At 39.6% G+C, this 22,328-nt stretch overlaps 1 protein-coding gene across 1 annotated transcript in view; it reads left to right on the forward strand.

The window, feature by feature from the left end:
- The window catches only part of LOC127496907 (ephrin type-B receptor 1), a 294,837-nt gene that overhangs the window by 143,807 nt on the left and 128,702 nt on the right, over positions 1 to 22,328 (forward strand). The window lies entirely within an intron of this gene.

The following is a 22,328-nucleotide window of genomic DNA, read 5'->3' on the forward strand; positions in this document are numbered from 1 at the left end:
TTGGGTTCTGTGATGAGTCTGTGGCAGCAGCAGAAAGGCTTCAGAGATTCTTCAGGATGGTGATTGTCTGTTGGCAGATAAACCGACTCTTCTGAAGGTCCTCAGGGCGCCAGAGAATTTGCCAAATGTCCATCAGACACAAGTCCTGAAAACATTAAGAAAGTTAAGAAAGAAAGTAAGATGCACAAATTACATTTAATTCTTTACCACACTGTAATGTCCAAACCAACATGGGTGATTTACCTTTGACTCTTTTTCACAAATCTGTATGACTTTATATATATATATATATATATATATTTATGTTTTTAATTTATTTTGTTTTTGACCAGTGTAAATATAACTTGACTGATATAAGTAATGAAGCACCAAGTACCTCTAGAATATATTTTTATTTATTTTTTTATTTTTATTATAATTTTTTTTTAAGACAGGTTCATCCAGGTAGATCCTTTTACCTCTACACAGGCACAAAACAATCATAATTTATTATAGTTTGTTATTTTATACGTTCATATTGTACGTTAATAGCATAAAAATTGCATATAGGCCCACTTTGTTTGCTTACAAATTTCTATTGACTTACGTTAGATCCCTGCAAAGAGCAGTTCTGAGGAAAAACTAGAGACTGGATTTTCTAAGTTTGTCAGGTTAGTGGTATCAGATCTTTGAATCTTTGATATCCATAGTTTAGTTTGAGTCACAAGTCAACTATAGATATTCACAAGAAGAACTTTTTATTCCATGTTTTTTTCTAAATTATATCTGAAATAATCAATACTTTTTGCTTTTGGATATCCAGAAACTCTAATAGCAAACTTATAACACTTTACAATAAGGTTCTATTTGTTAACATTAGTTTACTGCATTAAAAAAAAATATTAGTTATGGAAGTTATGGAAAATACTTCTAAACCATTTATTACTCTTAATGTTAATTTCAACATTTACTACCACATTATTAAAATCAAAACTGTTAATATTATTTAATGGACCTCAACCAACATGAACTAACAATGAACAGTTGTATTTTTATCAACTAACTTTAACAAAGATGAATAAATACCATAAGAAATGTTTTGACCATTGTTAGTAAATGCATTAACTAACATTCACTAATGGACCTTATTATAAAGTGTTACCGCTAAAATTATCGGACCTTTTTTCATGAAACAGGAGCAGAACGAATTTGTTGTGCGTAAAACCATTGCTGTTGCACTTGTCCATTCTGCCATTTTTCTGCACAGCATTTTTTTCTTTTAATTCTTTGTTATTGTGGCTTCATTTTAAATGTATTGCTCCTAACATCATGTAAAAAAATGAACAAACTGTGGTTGATCACTACATGTTATTCAGATGGTCTTTAGCTGTGTAAGTTGGTGGTTTCGTCGCCAGAATAATCTCCAAAGTGGAAAGTTGATCGGTAAAAAAAAAAGGCTATTTTATTTTTTCTCTGTGGCAAGATGACATTTCTGAGATCTATTTCCTCAGACTGCTCTGCTTAAATTGCAGTTATCCGAGGGCTTATCTCAGTTTATGAATGCGGCGGGCTGAGGAGGTGATAAGTCATTGCAGATTGAATATGCGTTTGGTCTCTGCGTGTTATACGTTCCTGTTGAAGGTGAAAAGCCGGTTTGCGGATATGCAGCATCGTGTGAACAGCAGGTCTCACAGTTGACTGCTCTCCTCTGGGTGCGTTGCGGCGCTGAACTCTGTACATCTCAAAGCTTTATGTACACACAGACCTCTGCTCTGGGCTGTCGACTCGAAAAACACCTTCTGTTTCTATTCACTGCCATAAAACAGTTTAATAATCCCTCGGCAGGCTGGAAACCGGGAATGTTGTGGGCTAGAATGAGGATTTTTTAAGAAAAAAAGCATTCATTTGTCCTTCGCCATTTTTGTTAATGCTGTGGATGTTTTACAAATCTGAAAAGGCAATAAAAGACTCACAATCCGGCATCTCTCCTCCCTCATTGGCCATTTAAAGAGGATTAATCACTCTTTTTCTTCCATTCTCCTCTCAGCTCTCGTCTTTGCCCAAACGGTTGCTGTTTTTCTAAGTGTCTGAAGGAAAGTAACAATAGGGGTCTTAGCTCTTTATCTCTGGTAGAGCGCGATACTAATGGTGTGTCATTTTGTGTACCGTCAGAGCGTGTTTGTCTGGACGGGCAGACCTCATTTCACCCCACTGACCTTGTGTGTGGCACCCGCACTCCAGGGACCAGGCCCTTAGATGCCCCTCTGCCTTAATCTTCCAGAAAGCTGCTTAGACTCCCACGTTTAGACAGGCAAATCTCAGTCTACACAAAAGCAACCCATCTCAGGGCTGTGGAGTCATGGGACCCCAGTCGACCTACACTGGATCAAGGCGACAGGGTCGTACATGCCTCTCAGGAAGAAATGCCCTTCTGAGAGGGAACTCACATAATCTACTGAGACGTTACAAGAGGAAGTGTATGGGGGCTGAGTGGCACTATTAAAACTAAAGATGAGTCTATTTAGCACATTCTTATCATTGTGCTAAATAGATTTTATAATGAACTTATATACAGGATATACATAGTTCTGTCATGAAACTCTAGATGGCGCAGGGTGGGTCTTAACGCAATCTGATGATAATTACAGCGTTAACTACTTGACACAAGCTGATTGGTCCATGTCACATCTGCAGGCAATGAGCTTGTTGCTCACACATTTAAATGTCTGGTTACATTCACTATAGCATTTTGCAGTTTGAGTACCTCTAAAACCCTCCACCTTACCCAGCTCCACCTGTATAGATCTGCTATGGGTTATTGGTATATGCTATTTGTGCAGCAGCACTATGTCTTACTCGCTGCAGTGTATCGGCGTATGTATTGGCAGTAGCAAATTCCTGTATTTGCTCTGCAGCAGCAGCAATTCAGCAGCAGCGTAGGAGATCTATTCCGCCAATACCAAATACATTAACATTGTCATATCCATTACCATGATAACAATCTTCAGAGAATTGTCATGATTGATATATATATATATATATATATATAGTAATTTAAAATTCTGTTGCATCAGGTTGTTCGTGATTGTGGGAAGCACCTGCCTCTCTCTGTATCTTTCTGAATCCCAAGATTAGGAAAGAGTGGCTGAAATATCGCTGATCACATCATTCTAATCTAACTGGGTTTGTGTTGTGTGTTGTGAGCCTATCACAAGGTAATTGTTTTTGAAGGGTAGGCCAGTACAAATTATATTGGACATGACCGCAAGCACGCTGTTGATGTGTAAGCGTAGCAAAGTGCTGTTTTTCATTTGTTTTATGAAGAGACACAGCATCAAAAACAACTCATTTAATTCTAAAGGCCAGAGAGGGCGAAAAGTCACCCTGAAAAGCCAAATTATTATTTTTTTTTTTCTTTAAGCCTTAAACCTCAAGTAACTTCACAGGTGGGTTAGTGTGTGTGTGGTCTTGGTAGACCTTACATTATGGGGACAAAATGTCCCCACAAAGATAGCAATATATGAAATCCTTGTCCTTTTGGGGACATTTTTTGGTCCCCGTGAGGAAAACAGCTTATAAATCATACTAAGTGATGTTTTTTGAAAATGTAAAAATGCAGAAAGTTTTCTGTGGTGGGTAGGTTTAGGTGTAGGGGTTAGGGGATAGAACAAACAGTATAAAACAAACAGTTGTACAGTATAAAAATCATGTCTATGCAAAGTCGCCATAAAACATGAAAACACAACATGCTCACTATTAAATTTCATATATGAATCACCAATGAAATCTGACAACAACTGTCTCATAAATTGTGTTTCTAAATGCGCGAATCATGACAAAAAACTGCACTTTTCAGGCTGGACCAAGCTAATGCGCATACACAGTCCTAAGCGCGCATCTCAGAACACTGACTGCTTCTGTAGCAACCAGATTTTATAAAGGCAGCTGCAGTGACGAGATGACTTTGCCAATCAGCGATTCGCTCTTTTATTTAGAAGGCAGGACTTATTTAGCCATATTGCGCGTTGCTCTTTCTCCCATTCATAGTAATAGGAGTGCACCTTTGGTGGTACTAACACTCTTGTGATCTAACACGATTGCTGTTGTACCCATAACACTCTGATCTAGTGTGACAACAACTGGGTTGGTTGGCTCAAGATGGGACTTTTTGAATGGTTAGATGTTTACAGTCTATGTAACGGGACATTATTAGCTTCAAACTCCAGGTTGTGCCTTCAAAGGCCATGCGGCATATGGAACTTATCGGACGCTGCTGGCACACTGAACGCACTCCTAACAAAGAGGAAGCGGGAAAGGCCTTGTATCTGACCTTGCCCATCTGTTTGTTATCATTAACATGTTTATTCCTTATTCAATTGTTTGTTCATTCGTTTGTTGCATCGCTTGAGAGACGCGTACATGGATTAATCCTCTTCCTCGCTTGGCCAGAGGCTGTGAGTCTTTGACAAAGTCACCAAAGTCAGCACGGCCTCAGGTGTGTGTGTGTGTGTGTGTGTGTGTGTGTGTGTGTGTGTACTCACCTTCAAAGCTTGGCACGTTGAAATATTCCGGCATCCTTTCAAATATCAAAGAGAGAAAATCCTGCATACTGAGCTGCTCTGTTAATTAGATACTTCATTAAAGCTAACAATAAATTACCATTTATTTCAAAATCAAATCTGAATTGGCTGGTTTTCACATCGTTAATAAGTGTGAGTTTAAACTAACCTGAAATTAAAACTTAACTACATTCTGTAAAGTTGTTTATATAAATAATCTGCATATGTTAAATGTTTAGTTATTTGTTTAATCTAGAATTACAGTTAACCAGTGGGAATGAATATCGATGATGTAGCAGTAACTAATGTTATAGAGTAATGTTTAACGTTACATAACATCTTATGTACTTATCAGAATGGCAACCTGACATTAATTTAAATAAACACATGCAGTTGTTGCTGTAAATATATGCATCTGTTTATCTGTTTATTTGATTTGTTTATTCTGGAGACATTTGGAAAATAACTAGCACTAATGAATATTAATGTAGAGTATGTTGGTGTACTAGAGAAACACTGTATCTGTAAATCCTGCTTCTGCTAATTTATTTGTTTGTTTATTTCAGATACAATTACAAAAATAACTGAGGTTAATGAATATCAACGTTGAATATGTCCCAGAAAATGTACAAGATAAACTTTTTTTTCTTATTCTTTTATTTATGCATCAAAACACTCAACTACATACATAGCAATTCCTATAATTATATGCATCAGTTTATTTACTTATTTTTGTTTGTTTAATAAATAAATAATTACAGCTTACGATAAGCAAGTCAATTCATTAACGTTACCAATCAATAAAATAATTATGATAATAAAAAATAGTAAATGCAAGTTTAAACGGACCTGGAAATAAAACTCAGCCACATGTATAGCATTTTCTATAAATATGTATGCATCAGAACATCAAACTCAAAAATATAACTCAGCTTCATACATAACAATTCCTATTATATATGTATGATTATTTATTTGATTTTTTGTTAAACTAACAATAAAGCAAGTCAAATCAATCAATCGATCGATCGATCAATCAATAGATCAGTCGATCAATCAATCAATCAATCAATAAATAGATCAGTCGATCAATCAATCAATCAATAGATCAGTCGATCAATCAATCAATCAATCAATCTCTTTGTTTTTATAGAGTTAGTAAACAGACCAGGAAATAAAACTCACGTATGTTTCTATAAATATATGCATCTGTTTCTATAAATGTTTATTTGTTTGTTTGCTTGTTTATTCTAGACAACATGTACTAGAAAACACCTTAGAGTAATACATAAATGAATTATGTTAATGTATCTGCTTTTTTATTTATTTACTTTGTTCTAAATAACCAGTAGGTTTGTGCAAAACAAACTAAAGAAACGTTTAACAGCTTGTTCTTTTATGTCCGCAACAGAACGGCAAGTTGATGTTTGTTTAGCTGACATCTGCGAGTCACCCGTCCTCAGACAAACATCTCGACACACCCCAGTCTGCAGTAAAAACAACAACCATCCGGGTGAATCAACAGTGGCGTGACAGCACAGGAAGATCAGATAGCGACAGAAGAGTCAAAACAAATAAACTAATCCAGCGCCAAATACAACTGTAAAAGCTTGCTGCTCAAACTCGCGGTGGCGCTTCTCTCGGGGGTAAACGGCAGACAGAATAAAGCTGTGCAAGCGAAGCGTGTCGCTTTTTAGACTACTGCTTTCATCACCTCCGCTTCATACACAATTGAAGCGCTCACAGGCGGTGCAGGTAATGAGGTGGGAGAGAGAGTTTATTTAGTTAGGCTGGGACAGACGTGAGCAGAGAAGAGATCGCGCTCGCTTTAGGTTATGTTCAGACTCACACCTCGACGTCTCTGACGACTCCAACACGCACACAGACACACAAACTCCATGCGCATCCCAAACAGAGGTTTCCAAAGGGCTGTCAGCGCTGATATTTAGCTAAGATAGGAAATATTTTGGATCTGCTTCTCCCTCTAGCCCCACTTTTGGAGCATTGTTCCTGAATTAGATCGTAATTGAGGGTGAGGTAGTTTTTCACCCTTCCTTTGAAACACACACACAGTGTGTTTTCTTTGTTTATTGTAGTACACAAACAGAAAAGATCACTCAGCACTGAAGATGGTGTATCAGAGGTGCTGTTTTTTTTTTTTTTTTTTTTTTTTACCCAAGCCTAGTATGTTTTTAGTGTGTGCACATGTTCTCGCAGCAAAGTGCATCCATCACATTTTCCCTATTCCATGATGGCCACTGATAAAGGCGGAAAGGCTAAATGTATGTAGTTTGCTTTGATGGGGATGGTAATGTACAGTACTATATATATTTATATATATATATATATATATATGTGTGTGTGTGTGTGTGCGTGTGTTTGTGTGTGTGTGTAATATGTGTTACGGCTGTCAAGCGATGAAAACTTTGTATGCAATTGCACGATTTGGCAATTAATTTATCGCAAATCAAATGTGGCAGAAAAATTAGCCGCAAAAGATAATTTAAAGTCATTATTGTGTTAAATAAGAAAAGCATCAAATAGACATTACAAAAAGTAGCTTTAGAAAAATATATTTTATTTGTTTCAACATTTATTACACAAACTTTTAGACTATAATGACCATGAGGTCATGGGGGTGAATAAATGATGACAGACTTTTCATTTTTGGGTGAACTGCACCTTTTTCTTTTTTTTTTTTTTACTAATATGGAATATAAAATTATTATTAATATATATATATTTTTTAAATAATACTCTAAATAAGAAACTAAAACTGTCAGTAGATGGCAGTAAATGTCTAAATGAGTAAGTCATTGAGTCATTCATTCATTCATTCATTCATTCGATTCTGTAATGATGGGTCGACAGAATGTGGATCCATTTGCAGCTAGTTTATTAAAAGTACTTACAGAGTAGACAGGGCAAAGGCAGAGGCATAAACAGTAACAGGCAATGGTCGAGGCAGGCGGCAGACAAACTGAGTCAGGGTACAGGCAAGGATCAGGGCAGGCAGCAAACAATCACAGTCCAGGAAACAGGCAAAGATCAGGGTAGGCAGCAAAGGGTCGCAGGGAATAAACAGTCCAATCGGTAACAGATAAACAGTCCACAGAAAACGCTCAGAAATGATCACCTCGGCAAATCAAGACTTCGCGATGTGTGTGTGTGTGAGTGTGTCTTATATAGTGTGAGTGTGATGCGGTGCAGGTGTGTGTGCAATCAGTCCCAGGAGTGAGGGCCCATGGGAAACGTAGTCCGAATGAGAACTGATCAGTATTCCGGTGATGGCTCCCTCCGGTGGTCCGGAGGAAGGGCCGAAGGAGCCATATTCGTGACAGAGCCCCCCCCCTGTGAGCGGCTCCAGACGCGAGGAAGCGGACGCCGGGGTCTACCACGTGGTCGAGGGGCCGGTCTCTCCGGGTGCGTCCGATGAAATTCCTCTGTGAGTGAGGGGTCCAGGATATCATCCGCATTGACCCAGGATCGCTCCTCCGGGCCGTACCCCTCCCAGTCGGCTAAGTATTGTAGTCTCCTACCCCGGCGCCTGGAGTCGAGCAGCTCTCGTACTTGATAGGCTTCCTCGCCTTCAATCATCAAGGGTGGGGGGGAGCGGACCTCGGCTCCCTCTGGCTCCCCTCTCGGACCCCCGGAGGGTTTCAGCAGCGAAACATGAAAAGTGGGAGAGACACGGTAATTAGCAGGCAAGTCTAAACGAAATGATACTGGGGTGATTTGTTTGATAATTTGAAAGGGCCCTACAAACCTGGGACTGAGTTTTCTGCATGGAAGTCTTAGCCGGAGGTCTCTGGTGGACAGCCAAACCCATTGTCCCACGGCGTACTGGGGATTGGGACGTCGGTGACGATTGGCCTGCATCTCCTGCCTTCTTACGGCGCGTTGTAGGTGATGGTGAGCTTGGTCCCAGGTTTCTTCGCTTCTTTGCATCCATTCAGTAACAGACGGTAGATTGGATGGTTCACCAGACCAAGGAAATAATGGAGGTTGGAAGCCCAAGATGCACTGAAAGGGCGTGACACCAGTGGCAGGTTTCTGTAGGGAGTTTTGGGCGTACTCCGCCCAGAGCAGATAACGGCTCCAGTCAGTCTGGTTGCGCTGGCAGTAGGTGCGTAAGAATCGTGTTAATTCTTGGTTCATGCGCTCTGTTTGGCCATTGGATTCTGGATGGTACCCTGAAGTGAGGCTGACGTTGATATTGAGACTCTTGAAGAAGGATGACCAGACTCGAGATGTGAACTGTGGGCCCCTGTCTGATACAATGTCCTCAGGTAGTCCATAGAAACGGAACACATAATTGCATAGAAGCTCAGCTGTTTCGAATGCTGTGGGTAGCTTGGCCAGTGGTATGAGTCTGCATGCTTTTGAGAAACGGTCGATGACTGTGAGTATGGTGGTGTGGCCCTGGGATTCTGGGAGATCCGTGACAAAATCAATGGCTATGTGAGACCAGGGACGTTGAGGAATGGGTAATGGTTGTAACAGTCCGGCTGGCGCTTGGTGTGAAGCCTTGGTGGTTTGACAGGGTGTACAGTTAGTGATGAAGCGGGTAGTGTCGGATAACATGGAGTCCCACCAGAACTGATTTTGTAGCAGATGGAGAGTGGCTGTAACACCCGGATGACCAGAGCTTGGGAAGTCGTGCACGTGATGAAGTAGTCTGTCCCGAAGCTGTGCTGGGACGTAGGTGCGGTCCGGCGGGCATGTTGGAGGAGGAGTGGTCTGTTCGTTGGCATGTGTGATCTCTGTGATAATGTCCCATTGAACTGGAGCCAGCAGTAAGGTGTCAGGGATTATGTTCTCTGCGATTTCTGTCCGTTCCACCTCCTCATGCTGCCGTGACAGCGCGTCTGCCTTGGTGTTCTTAGAGCCTGGTCTATAAGTTACAGAGAACTGGAAGCGCGTGAAGAACAAGGCCCACCTAGCTTGCCGTGGATTTAGACGCTTGGCGGAACGCAGGTATTCCAGGTTTTTATGGTCTGTGAGAATGGTGAACGGATGTTTTGCTCCCTCCAGCCAGTAACGCCACTCCTCCAGTGCTGCCTTCATAGCCAGTAATTCCCGATTGCCCACATCGTAATTACGTTCAGCCGCCGACATTTTCCTGGAATAAAAAGCACACGGGTACATCTTCTCTGGGTTACCTTGGCGCTGAGAAAGGACGGCCCCTATGCCCGTGCTGGAGGCGTCCACTTCTACAATGAAGGGAAGTTCAGGGTCTGGGTGACGGAGAATGGGTGCTGACGTGAAACGCTCCTTTAGCTCTTGGAAAGCCTGTATTGCCTCAGAGGACCAGATGAGACGTGAGGACTGCCGCTTGGTCATGGACGTTAACGGGGCTGCAACGCCGCTGAAGTTCCGTATGAATCGCCTGTAGAAGTTGGCAAACCCCAGGAACCGTTGTAACTCCTTCAGTGTGCGAGGTTGTGGCCAGTCCTGTACCGCCCTCACCTTACTGTCATCCATGGCCACGCCCTCACGGCTGATAATGTAACCCAGAAAGGTTGTGGAGGTTTGGTGAAATTCGCATTTCTCTGCTTTTGCATAAAGTTTGTGTTGTATCAGTCTTTGGAGTACCGCCCGTACGTGCTGAACATGTTCCTTGAGAGAGTTGGAGTAGATGAGGATGTCATCTATGTAGACTATGACCCAGCGATTAAGCATGTCACGGAAGACGTCGTTAATAAAGGACTGGAAGACAGAGGGACTGTTGGCTAGCCCGAACGGCATGACGAGGGTCTCGTAGTGACCAGTGGTGGTGGAAAAAGCTGTCTTCCATTCGTCCCCTTCTCGGATGCGAATCAGGTTGTACGCACAGCGAAGGTCCAACTTGGTAAAGTATGTGGCCTGCCTGAGTTGTTCGAGGGCTGGAGGAACTAGAGGTAAGGGGTACCGGAACTTGATGGTGATGTCATTGAGTGCACGGTAGTCGATACAAGGTCTTAATCCGCCGTCCTTTTTCTTGACGAAGAAGAATCCTGAGGCTGCCGGTGATGTGGACGGGCGGATAAATCCTTTGGCTAGTTCCTCCTCGATGTAGGCTTTCATGGCTGCTGACTCGGGTTGTGACAGGGGAAAGATCCTGCCCTTGGGAGGTGTGGTTCCAGGCACCAGGTCGAAGGCACAGTCCCCGGAACGATGAGGAGGAAGTTCGGTGGACTTGTTCTTACTGAAGGCCACAGCCAGATCGGAGTATTCTTCGGGTATGTTTAATTTCTCGGTGTCAGAATCGTGGAGTGCAGCGGCTTGAACTGGCAGGGGAGTGATTTGTTTCAAGCAGTTTGCATGGCAGTTAGCGTCCCATTGTACAATCTGGCCCTCCTTCCAGGAAATGTGTGGGTTATGGGTTCTGAGCCACGGCAGACCAAGGATCACGGGGTTGTTGGGTGAGTGGATAACGTAGAAGCGAATGAGCTCATGGTGAAGGGCCCCTACTTGTAAAGCGAGTTCGTCTGTGATATGGATCACTTTGCCTCCGCCGATGGGCTTCCCATCTAGCGCCTCCACTGTCAACAGGGAATTACAGTCTGTTAGTGAGATGTTATGATTTTTGACGAAAGCATCAGACATGAAGTTCCCGGCGGCCCCAGAATCCAGCAAGGCGTGAGTGGATAGACGTTGGCCATTTACGGTAATCTGAATGGGAATTTTAAAGCAGTTGGAGTGTGGTGCAGAACTCACCGCTTTGGGATTGGAAGACTGAGGTCGTACGGGGCAGTTAATCTTGATATGGCCGGCCTGGCCGCAGTAGAGACACAGATGTAGTTGTCGTCTCCTTTCTCTCTCTTCGGGAAGTAGCGGAGTGTAGCCGAGTTGCATGGGTTCCAAAGCGGGTCCGGCTGAGGCGGATAGCCGAACGGGTCGTCGGGTGCGTAGCAGATTGTCAATGTGAATGGCCAGTTCGATGAAAGCGTTGAGCGAGCTTCCCTCATCCCGGCACGCGAGTTCGGCTTGTAATTCCAGTGATAGACCCCTTCGGAAAAGCAGTTTTAATGTGTCCTCAACCCAGTTCGTCTGAGCGGCGAGAGTGCGAAAGTTGAGCGCGTACTCAGCTGCTGTTTGTTTACCTTGGCTGAGAGACAATAGCTGATCGCCGACGCTCTTGCCTCCTTCGGGATGTTCGAAGACCTCTTTAAAGCTTCGCAAGAAGTCCTGGAAGGTGGGGAACACAGGACTGTCATCTCTCCACACCGCGGTGGCCCAATCCAGTGCTTTGCCAGTGAGCAGGGAACACACAAACGATATCCGACTGGATTCGGTGGGATACAGAGACGGTTGTTGGTTGATGAACAGGGAGCATTGGAGAAGGAACCCCTTACATCTGGCGGGACTGCCGTCGAACTTTTCTGGGAGCGCTAGGCGAGGGTTGACCGCAGGGGAGGCCGCGAAGCCTGGATTGGCGGGAACAACGGGCGGCGGTGTGGCGATTTCAGCAGGGCTAAATCGGAGGCCTTGGAGCGTTTTCACCAGTTCTTCGGTAAGAGAAGTTAAGCGGTTAAGCTGATGTTGATGCACCGCTAGCTGGTTGGCCTGGGCAGTTAGTTCTGACGAAATCTGCATGAGGGCTGCTGGATCGCTGATCGGCGAAGTCTTCTGTAATGATGGGTCGACAGAATGTGGATCCATTTGCAGCTAGTTTATTAAAAGTACTTACAGAGTAGACAGGGCAAAGGCAGAGGCATAAACAGTAACAGGCAATGGTCGAGGCAGGCGGCAGACAAACTGAGTCAGGGTACAGGCAAGGATCAGGGCAGGCAGCAAACAATCACAGTCCAGGAAACAGGCAAAGATCAGGGTAGGCAGCAAAGGGTCGCAGGGAATAAACAGTCCAATCGGTAACAGATAAACAGTCCACAGAAAACGCTCAGAAATGATCACCTCGGCAAATCAAGACTTCGCAATGTGTGTGTGTGTGAGTGTGTCTTATATAGTGTGAGTGTGATGCGGTGCAGGTGTGTGTGCAATCAGTCCCAGGAGTGAGGGCCCATGGGAAACGTAGTCCGAATGAGAACTGATCAGTATTCCGGTGATGGCTCCCTCCGGTGGTCCGGAGGAAGGGCCGAAGGAGCCATATTCGTGACAGATTCGTTCAAACTGCTGATTCATTCAGGAATGAAGACCATTGAATCACTGGTTCAACGATTAGTTCAAAATGCAAACTCATTCAGAAACACTGCTGTGTTGCTCGGAGACACACAATCATTCTGCTCTGGCTTTATATGTAACATTTTCATTGAGAAAAACAGACATTATGTCTCAAATATAATATAATATTAACTTCTTATTCATTGAACTGTTGTATACACTCACTGTATCACATTTGCACGTGTGCTATTCAGAACAAAACAGCACTTGTGTAATATTGCACTCGTTACTCATGTGATATTGTTTAATATAAATAGGAGACAATAACTCACAAGGGCATTTTTGCCCTGCTATCATGAATTTTAGGGGCATATAATTGCATTCTGTAGGCTCCATCACACAGTGATTTGTTGCCCTGCATCATGTCCGTCACCAATCAACTATATGAAATGTTACCAGATGACCTACGTAGGTCTGGGGCGGGTGTATTAATTTTAACACATTATTTTTTTTCCCATAACTAATTAATTAAATTAACGTGTTAAATAGACAGCCATTTATTTATATATATATATATATATATATATATATAGAGAGAGAGAGAGAGAGAGAGATGGCTGGTTGTTATGGATAATAGATAGATAGACAGACAGTTTGAATTTTTTTAAAATCCTTTTTAAAGTTTTTTTTTAGCATTTGAATATTTCAAAGGTTTTTTTTTTTTTTTTTTTCTATTATACTATAATATATATTCTATAATATGTATATGTGTACGTGAGACTCACCAGTGTTTGCGTTCTGCAGATCAGCTTGGTTTGTAGTGTTTGCAGTAAGATATTAGTATTAGCACGAAGCTAAGTTTATTACTAGTTTCAGACTGAATCTAATAGCAATTATTGTGTTTGGGGTATTTGGGGTTGGGTTATGCAGAATGATCCATTTGTTCACTGACTTGATAATTTAAAAAAGTTGACAAAAAGTTTTTAAACAAAAAAAAAAACTGGAAGCTGTTCTTGGTAAAAAGCCTATAAAGCAATATACATCAATATGCGCAAGTGCGCTAGGTCTTTCGCTATTAGTGTACAAATGCTATTGGAGAGTTCTTTATATGTGCGTGTGTGTTTTAGAGCAGGGGAGAGATAGATGACAGGAATTTTAAGTGTTAGAGACACAGACATTAAAGAAAATGGAAAGGAAGGCCGTGCGTGAGCATCTTTCGTTAACTGTTATGGATTAATCGACCCTCCCTTGCAGTTAATGAGCTGCGGCGCTTAAAGAGAGACCAGCTCTTAGGAAGACAAAGCTAATAGCCGAGGCGAATTTCATTACAGCGAAAGAGAGGTTTTTACCACCTCGGACATCAAAATGCTTCTTTTAAAATTCACAATACCCCTCTAACTATCATATAATTACTAGAGCTCGCTTTGGTCAGGTGGGCTGTCATTGCCAGGACTGGAGAAATGGGAAGGATCGATCGGATCGGTGAGCTGATTCTTGGGAGGATGGTAGTGCTCCTTATATAACCATTCACAGTTAATTGCTGCATCTTTTTTAATTTCATTTTTGGCCATTTTGCCACAGAGGTATCAGGAAAAGGACACAAATTCGTATTGTCAGTTGAGCAGAGGGTGACCAGATGACCTTGATAAAGATGTTGTAGATTGTTGGTGCTTTATCTTGTCCATTAACACTTACATGCAGGTGATCTGATTTCAAATCCGGGCCTTTGTTTATGATATCTCCTTTTGTGCTCAGTGGAAAACGGAAGTCAAAGGGGTTTTTAATGACATGAGTGTGATTAAATGATGGCAGAATTTTTATTTTTACATTAACTATCCCTTTAACGCTATACGTTGCATTGTTAAAAGTCCATTTTAGACATTTATAGCAATCATGCTAAAGTTGAGACTAATTATCTTGACAAATGGCATCCTGACAGTAACTCCGTTGGGATGCACGACATGGCTCATAAACCCAGGATCGTCCCATCTGGTCACCCTAGGTAAACATGTCTGCTCAGCGCATTGTAGCACATGCGTTAACCACTAACTCAAGATAACAAATGCTTGTTCCAAGTACGTTTTGCTAACGTTCTTATTATGTTCTGAAAAAGTTATTTCTGAACGTTCAAAACGCACAGTTTTTAAAGTGTTTTATAAACATTTTCTTGGTTATACGAACATTAAGGGAACATTCTATATTAAATTTTGCAAACATTATGGGAACATTACTTTCAAATGTTCTTTGAGTTTTCTCAAATAAAAATGTAACTAAAATGTTCCAGAACAGAAAAAAAAAAAAAAAAGTTCCATGAACAATGTGAACATAGAATTTTTGTGCTAACAATCATCATCATGTTCTGTTTCGTTTTTGCCTCATTATTTGCCTCTATCTTTTCTTGTTCGTTGTTTGTTGTCCTGGTTTCTGATTAGTTGCACACCTGTTCCTTGTTTCATTGATTGCTTTCATCAGTTTATTTAGTTCTCTGTTTCCTTAGTTGTATGTTGTGCATCGTTAATGGTTTATGTGTGTTGTTTTACCTTTTGGTGTTCATTAAAAGTATCTTTAGTGTTCATTCTGCATCAAGCTTCTTGTCTTTTCAATCCTTTCGACACTAACATTTTGAGAACATTATTATAACTTTGAACAAACATTCTATTAATGTTACTGGAGGAATGTTTGTCCATAACTTAGAGGGAACCTTGCCAGAACGTTAGTCAATGCTCTGAGCACATTCCCTGGGAAGCTACAGCTCATGTGTGCCATATCATATTTTTTAAAATCTGTGATTTTAGTGTATGTGTCTTTGTTTGTGTGTATTTTAACCCTCATTTGTCAAGCATTTAAGTGAGCCAGAGAGTTGTATTTTGTAAAACAGCATGATTCTCTATCCAGTCTATTAGCTGCACCATGAGGCTAAAAGCTCTAGAGAAAGAGAGTGTTGCTGTATGTTCAGGGCTTAACTGAACATCACTATTATAGAAGCATAAGGACAAAATGAAGGTTTTGTTTGTTTAGGAAATCAGAAAGTGATTATACAGTAATGGTAGAGCTTTTACTGAGAGAACAGATGATACCTTGAACCACTGACAGTTGTTAGATGTTGGTAGATAGATTTTTTTGTGTGTAATTGTTTATTTAACAGTTTTATGGAGAGGATTAAAAATGGATGTTATTAGATAGCGTAGGTTGCTGAAAGAAACATTCCAGCTTTAATATATAATGTTTATTACCTCTGAAGAATTACCTCTTTTTTTCTTTTTTTTTTTCAAAAAATTGGGAGATTACAGTTAGGTGCTTACAATGTGGAAGTGCATGGGGTCCATTTTTGGAGGATTTATAATTTTATAAAAGCATTTACATGCAGTTGCAAGAAAAAGAATGTGAACCACTTGCAGAATCTATGAAAATGTGAATAATTTCAACAAAATAAGAGAGATCATACAAAATGCATGTTTTTTTTGTTTTTTGTTTAGTACCATCCTGAGTAAGATATTTTACATAAAAAGATGTTTATTTATAATCGACAAGAAAAAAAAAATAGCTGAAATTATTAAAATGGCCCTGCTCAAAAGTATGTGAACCGTTGGTTCTTAATACTGTGTGTGATTACCTGGATGATCTACGACTGTTTTTTTTTTTTTTTTTTTTTTTTTTTGTGACGGTTGTTCATGACTCGCTTGCTTGTTCTGAGTAGTTAAACTGAGCTCTGTTCTTCAGAAAAATCCTCCAGGGGCCTGTACCATGATGGTAGTTGAACAAACTCAGGGTTGTAGTATTAGTTTCAAGTTGACAAAACCAAACCACTCCAATCCGGCTTTGTTGGTACCATGATGCTTATCATCAACTTTCTCTGTCAACTCAGGCTTTGTTCCTGAGTTTGTAGAGCGTGTGCACATGAATGTGTGACATCAGTGGTGAACAGCCAATCAGATGCCTTGCAACAGAGAGAAACTCTGATTCACTTCTCGCGAGACAGCCAGTGCGATTCAAAACTCTTTTGCTGAAGATTAAGAGATTGAAGAAAATGAAGAATTTAAACTCATTTACACTGACAAAAATAAAAGAAATTATTTTGCTCCATCAGTGCAAGTGAAACTTGTGAAGTTTATTTAGTCAATAATATATAGCGATAGAGACTCAAACATGTAAGGTCACATGTAGTCATTTAAAGTTTATTTACAGCTTATTTATATTGCATATGATCTGTATATATTAATATTCATTAAAACTAAATAATTAGTAACTGTTAAACTAAAATTGCTTGTGTAATGGATTAATAATAATATATATCATTGAATTATTATATAAATCATATATAAATCATAAAATCATTCTAAGTAATTATCATTAAAGCCAGACAATTTCATTGTTAATTTTTTTTTACTATATAGTGACCTTTAATTTGGCGGAATAGAAACTGGGGGAGTGACTTTATTGCGTTGGATGTGTCAGTTCATTTAGCTCACATCCGATTGGCCCAATTTCGGTTTGAGATGTCTGAACCACAACATAACCTGCTCCGCAGCTTATTAGCCGTGGAGCGTAAGTTACTATGGTGATGAACACCGCTAAAAGCCAAGTCACTTTCATGGTACCTAAAACCCAGGATTGGTGCAAACTAATCTGAGATTTACCTGGCTAGCCAGCTAATCCGGCTTCATGGCACAGGCCCCAGGTCCTGCAGATTCTTCGGTTGTCAAGCATTGTTTGCATATTTGAACCCTTTCCAGCAGTGATTGTATGATTTTGAGATCCATTTTTTCACACCGAAGAAAAATATAATAATAATATTAAACTAAAATCAATTACAGCTCACTTATCTGTGTGTATAATAGATAGATAGATAGATAGATAGATAGATAGATGAACAGAGACGGATAGACGTCACACTTAAACCTCATTTTTTAAAAACATATTTTTAAATTATTTGTTTTCCAATAATTGGAAATTAATTTTGGTGTTAATAAATGTTATGCCACAAATGTTGGCGATTGGAGCTTGTGTTGAACCTGGAATATTCTTTCAATAATCTTGTACCTGCCAACACAAGCATTTTTTTGTTAAATTAAATGCATGTATTGTATATGATGCCAAATACATAACTACCATATGAGCTTGAGTATAGCCTTTGACCAAAATGAGCTGAGAGAAACAGAGAGAGGAGGAGCGATTTGGAGGGAAAGAGTTCATGTCAGACCTCTCCATGAAGCGATATGCTGCCAGGCACTGTCGCACCCTGCCAACTCTCAACTGTGCCGATGGAGGACTTTAGAATGCTAATATGTCTCTTTCTCTGCCTGTCCATCTTAATCTCTAAAAGAAATGGAAAATACAGAAAAGAGGCGTTTTGGTGACCGTGTCCGAGGTCTCAGTCATCAAGAAGACTTCTTCAAGTGTGAAACTGTTAGCGGTTACCGTTAGTTAGGAGATGCTGGGAGAGGCCAGTGAGTTGAGAGCTGTGGTGTTGTCGTGGCAACAGCCTGCTGAGGGCTGTCAGGTTATCTATCAGGTCCTGTGAGTCACAACACATATGGTACAAACACACGTGCGCACACTTCACACTCTGGGACACAAAATGTCAATAGCCTGCCATTTATTTTACTGTAAGTTTACTGTACTGTTAGTTTTATTTTTATCCTTTATGGGTAATTTACCATGGTTTTATTATAGTGACAGGAAGGGGCTGTTCACACAGAACTAAAACGTGAGACTCAGCGCTCAGGAATGGTTTAAAAAAAGCGCAGAGCAGAGACGCCCTTTTGAGACATGATGCAATAACAGAAATAACAGAAATAGCCAAACATCAGAATAGATAGCTACTATTTTTGACATGGAATAAAGAAAATAATCGCACTGGCTATCCAGACACAGTTACTATGAGTGCCTCCTCCACCATGTAGCCTTCAAATAAAACAGTTGCCATGCCAACTTGCTTCTGTAAACAAAAGCTTGCAACGCTTGCCCCGCCTCCAGGGTCATCTGATTGATCCACTGTTATGGAACTGACATTGATGAGTGGTGCTGCGTGTAAAAGTTGAAATTCTTTTAACGTTACACAGTAAAATAAACTGCCATTTATTTTACTGTAAGTTTACTGTACTGTTCATGCGAGACACAGCGCTCAGGAATGGTTTTAAAAAAAGCGTAGCGTAGAACACGAGGGTCTTGAGACACGCTTTTGAGATGTGATGCAATAACGTAAATAACAGAAATAGCCAAACATCAGAATAGATAGCTACTATTTTTGACATGGAAAAAAAGAAAATAATCGCACTGGCTAAGCCACTATGATCGCCTCCTCCACCATGTAGCCTTCAAATAAAGCAGTTGCCATGCCAACTTGCTAGTGTAAACAAAAGCGTGCAACGCTTGCCCCGCCTCCGGGGTCATCTGATTGGTTCACTGTTATGGAACTGACATTGATGAGTGGCGCTGCATGTAAAAGTTGAAATTCTTTTCACTTTCATTTTAAAAACGGTCGTCACGTCCATCTAGCACGTGTTTACATAGAAAAACAATGGAAAAGTAGTGCACTGGAATTGAAAGACGCATTCTGTGTGAACGGCTCCATAGTGATTTTTAGAATGAAGACAAATATGTGTAATATGTGTAATCATTATTTTCATTATTTTATTCATTTTTATATGGCAGGTTGAATTATAGTTTTCAAATATTTGAACCTATTTTTTTTAATATAAAACAATACTAAAGTTTGCTTTATAAAAACCAGAGTTACATTAATCTTATCACTAATGAAGGTGAGGTGCATTCATTTTTATCACTCCATTGGCATTTTTTAGTAATTTTGTTTTTATTTATGCTTAAACCAAGAAATAATTTAATTAAATTTATGTTGGGAAATGAGAACAAAATTCTAGATATATTCTCTGTAAAGAAGTCTTAAAGATGTTCAGATACTTAAAAAAAAAAAAAAAAAAAAAAAGAGGCAAAAATTCAGAGAACATCAGTTTACTTTCCTGATATAATTTCCCATGTCGTTGTAGCAGAACAAGATCTTTGCTTCTTGAGTGCATGTGTGGTTTTGATGGAATGGATGTTCACTTGTTTGCTCTTGTCAGTTCATATAAAGCACACTGCAGCCTAATGCTTTTACTCTCTGACAGATAAAATGGATGATTTAGACTTCGAGATTGTGGTTTGCGTGTTTTCATCAGGGCATGTTTGGAAACAAATGAAGTGCATTAAATGACATGCATCTGTGCACCGATGACGGCTGTAGGCTAAGTGGAGCAGAGCTTAGATTCTCAGAAAAGGGATTTTAAGTCTAGCAGAGGTAATGACAGCTCCTCATATCTGATCACGCACACTCATAGTAATCCATTCTCTGTGTCTGTAAAGGTGAAACTCAGTTTGGTCTGGTCAGCTCCATACATCACTGTCACACTCTGGTAAGAGGGAAAATTCACAGGAGTGGTCACATGCGCACACACACAAGCTTGCTCATCACAAAGATGAGCGAAAATGCACTCTAAGACTGTTTGTCCCACACGCACACACACTCTGACACTGTTGTGTGAAAAGCTGACACAGATTAGTGGTCTCTTAAAGGACACTGTCACATCCAAGCCTCAGAGTCAGCAGAGGTCATGACTTTTGACCCTGTATGCGTATGATGACAGTTCCTGTATCTCATGAGCAACGGTAATGAGAGTGAGACAGAAACACACCCAAATAAACACACATCAGATGCCCTGTTTCCTCCTGGTATTAAGATGCATTTTGGTCGATTGGATCACAAGTGGATGACGCTAAATACAGGTGTAAACGGGGTCTAAAATGTTTTGAGCTTGTCCACTTTTGACCACTTCCAGAGGTAGTCGAAAATGCATTCGACCGTATTGCTTTCAAAGTGTAAACACTCATGTGGTCGAATGTGTTCGAACAGCCACAAAAAAAACGCCTACTGACCTAATGCGTAAATATTATGGGAAGCGCCAGATGGGATTTAAACTTTGTCGACTGAAGACCCCAGTTTATTTTGAAAAATCAAAAATCCACATATTTGTGTGCCATAATTAAGATCACAAATACATTCTTCTGATACTACCACATCTCTTCTATTTTTTTTTTTTTTTATTACTGTTACATCTCATAAAATACAACCATGTTGCTGAAGGACTTACATGGATAGATAAAAGAAAGATCCACAGAAGAGAGTGAAAAAGTAGACATTGAATTCAAGGTTCCACTAACATAAGAGGCGCTCAAAACACATTTTTTTCAGAAGTTGTCAATAAAAGAAGTGCTAAATGGCTCAATTCAGTTCACAATGACTTTCCGTGTAGTTGTAAAGATGAACAATTTATTTCAGAGGTGTTGTAGTGAAGTGTTGGCAGTACAAAAAGAGATGAGTTATACTGTAGCTCTCAGTTTGGATGCTAAACAGCTTGGATGCTGAAGCCACACTTAAAATATATGTCATTAAATATATTGGTAATACTTTACAATAAGGTTCATTAATTAACCTTAGTTAACTACATTAGTTAACATGAACTAATAATGAATTGCACTTCTACAGCATTTATTAATCTCTGTTAATTTCAACATTTACTAATACAACATTAAAATCAAATGTAGTATTTGTTAACATTAGTCAATGCACTGTGAACTAACATGAACAAACTATTAACAGCTGTATTTTCATTAACTAACATTAACAAAGATGAACAAATACAGTAACAAATGTATTGCTCATGGTTAGTTCATGTTAATTAATTCATTAACTAATGTCAACAAATTAACCTTATTGTAAAGTGTTACCAATATATTATAAAATATCAGTCCAAGTGGTGCAAGACAGTAACATCAGTAATCAGTTACATCAATTTTTTGAGTAATGATGTTCCCAATTTTAAGTAAGCAGTACTATTAAGTTTTGAGTTTGTAGTACTCATGCATGTTAATTGCTCCTAACTTGAAGTACTGAGTTAGCTAACTCATGCATTTTGATAGCAATTAACATAAAATATTTAGTTAATTAACTTTTTTATTTTGAGTTCTTGCAAATTACATGTTATTTACTTTACTGTAAACCCTAATAAATTGTCAGAACTCAAAAAAGATAAATGTTTTAAGTAAAGAAACTCAAAGTTTATGTAAGATTTTTATTTTGTACTCAAACATTTTTATTGTTCTTAACTTGAAATATTTAAGTACACTAATTTATACATTTAACTTAAATATTTTGCTAGCTATAACAAACTAATTCAGAAAATGCCAACTTGTTAATTTGCTAACATGTTAACAATAGCATGGGATAGCACTTACTGAATGAGTACAGCAACTTAAAGCATGCAGCAGGGTAACTGTCCAAAAACCCACATTAACAGAAACTGTTCTAAATTAGCATAACAAAACCTTAATCACTACTAAATCTCCGTTAACATTAATCTTGCACAATATATATATAATATATATATATATATATATATATATATATAATTAGTCCTTCCAGGATTTCGCAGGATTTTTTTCTGATTTTTGCGGCCTAAAATGGCTGAATTTGCGGTGGCTTTTTTTAAAAAAATTTGCAGCAATATTTACAGCATGTTTTTTATGGTTTCACAGAGATCATCGCCCCCAGTGGTGAAACATTGAAATTTCGAAACGTTTCAAAACACTTATGATGTAACAAAGCCTCATTTACTGAAATCACGTGACTTT

Source organism: Ctenopharyngodon idella, chromosome 2 (genome assembly GCF_019924925.1).
Source record: "Ctenopharyngodon idella isolate HZGC_01 chromosome 2, HZGC01, whole genome shotgun sequence".
In the NCBI taxonomy this organism is placed as follows: Eukaryota; Metazoa; Chordata; class Actinopteri; order Cypriniformes; family Xenocyprididae; genus Ctenopharyngodon; species Ctenopharyngodon idella.